The sequence below is a fragment of the Ictidomys tridecemlineatus genome, chromosome 5 (genome assembly GCF_052094955.1).
Source record: "Ictidomys tridecemlineatus isolate mIctTri1 chromosome 5, mIctTri1.hap1, whole genome shotgun sequence".
Classification (NCBI taxonomy): domain Eukaryota; kingdom Metazoa; phylum Chordata; class Mammalia; order Rodentia; family Sciuridae; genus Ictidomys; species Ictidomys tridecemlineatus.
The window spans coordinates 128,413,479-128,420,247 of NC_135481.1; the positions used below are offsets into that span (position 1 = coordinate 128,413,479).

Here is a 6,769-nt window from a genome sequence, read left to right on the forward strand (position 1 = left end):
ATAATTTCAGAGTTTTAATCTATGGTACTTGGCTTCATTGTTTCTGAGCCTCTGATGAGGCAGAATATCATAATGTGGATGGTGTGACCAAGGAAAACTGCTCACATTATGGAAGCCAGAAAGCAAAGGTTAAAGAAGCTGCTGGAGACAAGATACAGTCTTCCAAAGCATGTTCCCATGGACCCACTTACTCCAACTAGACCCTACTCCCTATGGTCTCCAACTCATTCCAGTAATGCCATCAATTTGTGAATCTATTGGTGGAATAATCAGCCAATGATGTCAAAGCCTTCATTATCCAACCACTCTCTCTGAATACTGCTTTATTGGGGACCAAGTATTCAACAGATGAGCCTTAAGGGAACATTCCAGATCCAAACTATAACAAAAGACTTAACAAAGGACTTAGAGGAAATTTACCCAGAACATGAGAACATATTGATTATCACGTTGATTAAAGCACTTTTATTATTATCAACACATTTGGAGATTCTGATTTTGTTGTCTAAGGGGAAAAAAAACGGATACATGGATTTTCTTTGAACACCCTCTAATTTGTTTGAATTTGTTTGTGGCTGAAGCACATAATTGCCCAAATTTCTTTATTAGATGATACATATGTTCAAAACAGGTCAAAACATTAAGCTTTTGGCCCATTCTACCATTGTACAAGCTATAAATGCTTGCTGGCAGCTTAGAGGGCCCTATTTAATAGCTTCTTTGAAAAATGAATAAAAATCCATATAAAACAAATATCCAAATAGTTTCCATAGGAACACAGATAAGTGTGACCTCACCTTCTAGTCTTCCATGTTTCTGGCACCTGTGCCAAACCTGCACTTACAAAGACATTTCAAATGTAGCAGTAATTAAGTAACATGGTCCCCCCAGATCCCTTGACTTAAACTAACTTTGCAGTTAACATCTATAGAGTGGCATCTATAGCTTCTAGTGGAGGCACACGCTGCTGCTGCCAAATGAGATTTCATGCTGTTTTCCTGAGCACAAGGCACAGGCAGAGTGCTGATGTCCTGCTCCTGCACTATTGGGAAACAATAGTTCTAGATTTGCTGAATGCATTGTCATGTTGGTCCTGACATCACATAATAGATTGTTGGCCTCTCGAATCCATTGAAAGTAGAAGCAGTGGCAACAGTGTATGAGCCCATGTTTTAGGAAAACATCTAATTGCCCACATGCATTTCAGGCAGGTCACAGTGCTGGACAATCCATTTAAGGCTATCACATGTCAGTCCCCTATACTGGATTAATGATACTTCTCATCTGGTTTAGGTCTCTTCTGCAGCAGGGGCTTTATACATGCATGATCATAAAGGATGCAATTAAATGATCTGTGAATACTCCATCATTCACATAATACTTAAAGGTGTATTTACTTGACTCATATTCATCATCGGAGCCTATCTGTTCCTTTAACATGATTTTTGGCAATGAGATTATCTGCAAGAGTGAAAGCTGAAGCAATATAATAACTGCCTGGCTCAGCTATGTTCCTCACTCCAGAATCCAACAGAAAGTATTTATCCAGTGCTCGGATGATCACACTGGTAATCTCTTCAAACTTAAGCTTCACATCCTCACATCCAGGAAAGCCTCTACCAATATCAAGCACATACACGCTAAAACCAACCTCAGCTCCCATGTCAAAGACAGAGTGGGCATCAGAGATGGCCTGAACTAAGATCTCAGGATGAGTGCACCCACTCCTCACGTGAAAGCTGACACCAATTACATCAATATTTAATTCTTTAGCTAGTTCCAAAAAAAGTCTGCTGGTTTTGGAGTGTGGCACCAAATTTAACACTGAGGTGACAGACTGCTTTGGAATCATCAGAGCTGATCTGGAAACCAACTTTGCCTTTAGATGCACCCTGGCTACTTTCATCAACTTGACTTCTCAGTCAAAAGTCATCATTTGGGCTCCAATACTGGCAGCACATTTAATTTGAGAAGATTGTTTACAAGGATTTGCATAGGTAATTCTCACTGTGCAGTCTTTCTAGCATAGTCAAATCCTGTCCCAAGATATGACAATCACTGGCAGGTCTTGTGCCCATCAGAGATTCGTGATAAAGAAACCTGAGGAACCAAATTTTCTTTCACCATTTCCAGTCTTATTTTCCTTGGCAAATTCTGGACTACAATTATGTAGATCATTAGGACAAAAATCATGCATTGTATCTTCAAACATTTAGGGTAACTGTTAAAACAGAAAAGCCTGAATCTGTGTGGCTTCACATAATAGTTGATTATTTCTAATAATTCACATCAATCATTGAGATTTAGCAATTAGACAATAACCAAAACTTGGGTTCCCTGGGAACACAACACCCTTTGGGAGCTATCTACTCTTTTGAATTTTGCATTATTATTTCTGCCATTTTTTTGAAATTTGTTCCATAATAATTTAACAAGTCTATGTCTTTATAGGAGTAGCCCACCTACATGGAAGATATTTTTAAAGTTTTTGAAATTATTGCTTATTTTTCCAAGTGAAAAATATATGAGTCTTCCTCAAATCAAATGCAAGTTTTTTATGTATATTTTGTATATTTGTCAAAATAAACCAGCTTTTTATCACAGCTTATTAAAAAATGTATTATTTAGAATGTAATTTTTCTGGATTCTGGGCACATAGTCAATAATTACAGAATGATGAGACTATTGAGAATTTTCTGCTCATTTTCTCTATGCTTCTGCAAAAAGGAAGCAACTGTTTAGTGCTGATGTGCACAGTACAATAAAGCTTGTATGTAAATGGGCCCAAAAGACTACCTGATTGCTGAACCTATGCTTGCTACACTAATGGGTAGGAGGAAATGTGTGAAAATATTTATCTCCTTAAAGTGTCTTTTATCAGTGGTAAAACTAAGATTAAATATTGTCAATGGTGTTTAAAAACCTCTTTGAAAATAAAAATAAATAGTATTTAAAGTGAATTTGAATTTTTCTGAAAGCAGGAATTGGAAAGTTACAATTGTTTGCCTCAAACTTTGTACTTATTCATTTCTTTCAGGTGCTTCAGATTTCTTGATGAATACCAAAGTTAACCTTTTCCAACAAAGTCCACTGTTGAGAGGAATCATGTATTGCATACAAATTTTTCCTACTATAGAAAAGTATTCTATAAGGTAAAAATGTAAATTACTCTATACATGTTTTCCCATATATCTTTAAAACTGTGTACGGCAAACAACTCAATGAAAAGACCAAACACCACATGTAATTATCTAACAGGTGGTCCAGCTGTCAAAAACCATGAGCGTCAACCTGCTATAGTCAGAAATTGCTGACCACAGAATGTTCTAGACACCATGGTTCAAGGTATGGAATGAGAAACACATTGAATTACATGAAGCAAATATAAACCTAGATCAGCATTCATTATACGTATGTTACAGACAAAATCAGGAACACTGCACAGAGATTAATGACTCCTAATTTCTGCTGGTGTGCATGGCTTCCCTGTGCTAAGGACTTCTTATAAGAAGAACCCAGGATTCTACCCTAAGATTTCTTTGGCCAAAGAACATGTTTAGACATTACCCAGGGCAGACACTTGCAGATGGACTCCTCATCCATCCCTCAGTGACAAAGCTGGTGGTGCATATCCCCACCTTCCTTGTCCTTCAGGAGGGACATTAAGGCATGACTGTTCTTTCAGCAAGTCCTGTGGAATGGCCCAGTTTCCTGCTAATTGTACCTGCTGAGAACTTCCTTCCATCCCCAGGCTCCCTGAGAAATCCTGCTGATGTTCTCTGGGATCACTGCCAGAATACCCCATTTGCCCTCACATGCTGCCATGTACTTGTGAGAACACTGCCCAGTAAGGGCCACTCTTTCCCTGGAAGAGCTAGCTAATGCAGCAGCCTCATGGGTCAGAGCACTTCGTCTCTGGCCAGTTCCAGTTGAGTCTTTCAAAGGGAGAATCCTTTTGTGTTCTTGACATATCTAAAGAAAACAGGCTGAATAAACTGTGGTTGGTGATGGACTTTATCAACACCCAGCACATGTGACCAGCATTATTGAGCCAGAATAACTGAGAATCAAATAGTGTTGGAGTGTGTGGAGAGGATAAAGGTGTAAATACTTTCTACTGATTGCAGCTTGGTGAGTCACAGCCCATCTCACTCCCCCACAATTCATTCTGTTTGCTGTGGTGAAATAACAACCAGTTCATTAGTGTCCCACTGCTGGCTAGACTTGTCCTAACCAGGGCACTGCTGGGGCTTCTCAGAGGGCAGACTCCTACCTGCTCAGGTTTTAAATAATGAAAACAAACTTTTTTTCCTGTTAGCTGGATATTTGATGGGTTTTCTTCTAGTAACTACAAAGACTCATGATTTTTTCACATTTCATGGCATACAAATGTGTCTCTACAGAGATGGCAAGCTACTGGTATTATTGACCAATCTCTGTTATTTGTGCTGTTTGCTTTCAATTAAACTGTAGTTTAATAATCAGAGGCTATGATACACAAAGAAGGTTAACTCTATTTGGTCCCACATCATTTTTCTCATACTGTAATAGAGATACTTGGAGTTGTGAGTCTCATATTTTCCTCTTAACATCCTATTTTCTCCCATTTAGATGAGCTGATTTTTAATTTTTTAGTTACTTTAGAGAATGTCTGTTATCTTCCAAAGTCACATGAAAATGTCTAGTAATCATTTTTCTCCATCCCAACCAAACCAATCAGTGGTCATTAAGGTTTAATGAAAGACTTGATCAATTTCTTGTATGAGTGAATGGATGAATTAATAATGGAAGAATTATTTTTCCCTAAAGTGAGCTCTGACATATCAAGTTGTATTAAATCAATTTCTTTGTACTCCAGGGTGTGTATTTATTGTAGTCTACTCTTCATTTAATCTGTATAGGTGATTAAAACTTGTTAAATAAATATAAATTTTTCTGCCCCATTTTAAACCATGCAGTGAACTCTTTATTGCAAAATAGTACTACAAACATAACAAAAAATAGGATATTATTTCACATTATAGAATTCCTCTTGCTTGCTAGGCAAAGAAAAGTAATTCTGTTTTTCTGTTTTGTTTTGTTTTGTTTTTTAACCACACCTCATGAGGGATCTGTAAGTAATTTATTTATAAACACAGAAAAATATCTGGCTGGAAAGCTGTGAGGGGTATAATGTCACAGACACTTTTGAATTGAAGCCTGTGTCCATGAAAGAAATGAAGTGGAGAGACTACCAGAACTCTTTTAAAAGTACAGGGCACTTTTTGAGGAAAAAGAAGTATTTTTTTTTGTTTGGCTTTTTTTTTTTTTTTTTTTTTGCTTTTAAAAACCAAGTAGTTACAGGTCACTAGAGAAATATTGATCACTGCATTTTGTGACAAAAAGACAGGTTCAGTGTTAGAAATTAAAGATGAAGCCCTACCAAACAATCTGGGAGGTCCCTTCTGCCCCTGAGCATATCCTAGCACAGCATGGGGGCACCCTGCCAACAACTAGAAAAGTGTTCCAGATCAACACCACAAACAATGTAATTTTAAAGGTGTTAGAAAGCTACAGAAACCAGATAGACTAGGAAAAGCACAATTTTCAACTAGTATGGTCATCCCAGGACAAGCTAAGGGTAACTGTTCTTTCCCAGGGGTTTTGCCAGTTATGGGCACTGGCTGAGGAGCAGATCATGGTCCAGCCAAGGTAGGGAAGAGAAAGTGGACAAAACTTTCAACACAGGAATAGAGTCATAGCTGACAGTCCCAAATAAAGTCTTCTTCTTCTTTTTTTTTTTTTTTTTTTTTTTTGCTACTAGGGATTAAGCACTTAACCACTGAACTACATCCCAGCCTTTTAAAAGTCTTTTTGTTTGTTTGTTTGTTTATTTGTTTGTTTTTGAGACAGAGTCTTACTAAGTTTCTTAGGGCCTTGTTAATTGGCTAAGAATGGCTTTGAACTTGACATCCTGATGCCTCAGTCTCCTGAGCTGCTGGGATTACAGGCCTGAGCTACCATGCCTAACTGTCTTACCATTTTGACAGGTGTCACGAATATATTTTTTTAATATGGGTTTTCCTCAGAAGATTTTGGCAAATTCTGCACAAAAGGAAAAAGATCTAAGGCAAACCTTCTCAAAGGCAGAGAAATACCTCAGGATTTTAGGCAGTGATGACCTGCTATTGCAGGTGCCTGAGATGAGAGCCCTGAAGGGAGGTGTGATATGACACAAAGGATCTGTCCTTGCTTGACCTTAGAATACCTGCTGCATTTGGCAGAAGGCCCCTGGGTTGGCAGAAGGGATGTCTGTCTGGAAGTAAATTGACAATTGTGGAAACTTGAAGGGCTTCAGACACATAATGGGTCTTCCACTGGTGACAATTATGAGATTTTTTTGAAGCTGTTGAATGGTGGTCTCAAGATTTAATTAAAAACAGATGTGGATCTTCAGTCATCATTTAGAGACATCCTCAAAATGCTAGTGAACCTCAGGAACACAGGTAAACCAGAGGTGGACAGAACATCATTTTGATAAAGATCATTTACCTATGTGCAACAATTTGCGTCTTCTATATCAAAGGTGAGATTTCTTCCTGTCTTTGCAATACCTTTTGTGGATTTCCCATGATGTGCACTGCAGGCTAATTTAATGCTCATTCAACAATAAATTGGGCTTATTAGTCTTCAACTTTTGTGGAGAGGTTTTCTGGCTTGTCAGACAATTTTATTTTTAAGTATTTTCCTAATGCTGGATGTAGGGAAATCAGCCCCTGCCATTTATGCC

General features: G+C 38.0%; 1 pseudogene; it reads right to left on the minus strand.

Annotated features, from left to right (window-relative positions):
- Positions 1 to 869: 869 nt before the first annotated feature.
- LOC144377671 (ornithine decarboxylase pseudogene) lies at positions 870 to 3,805 on the minus strand (annotated as a pseudogene).
- Between the last annotated feature and the right edge of the window lie 2,964 nt (positions 3,806 to 6,769).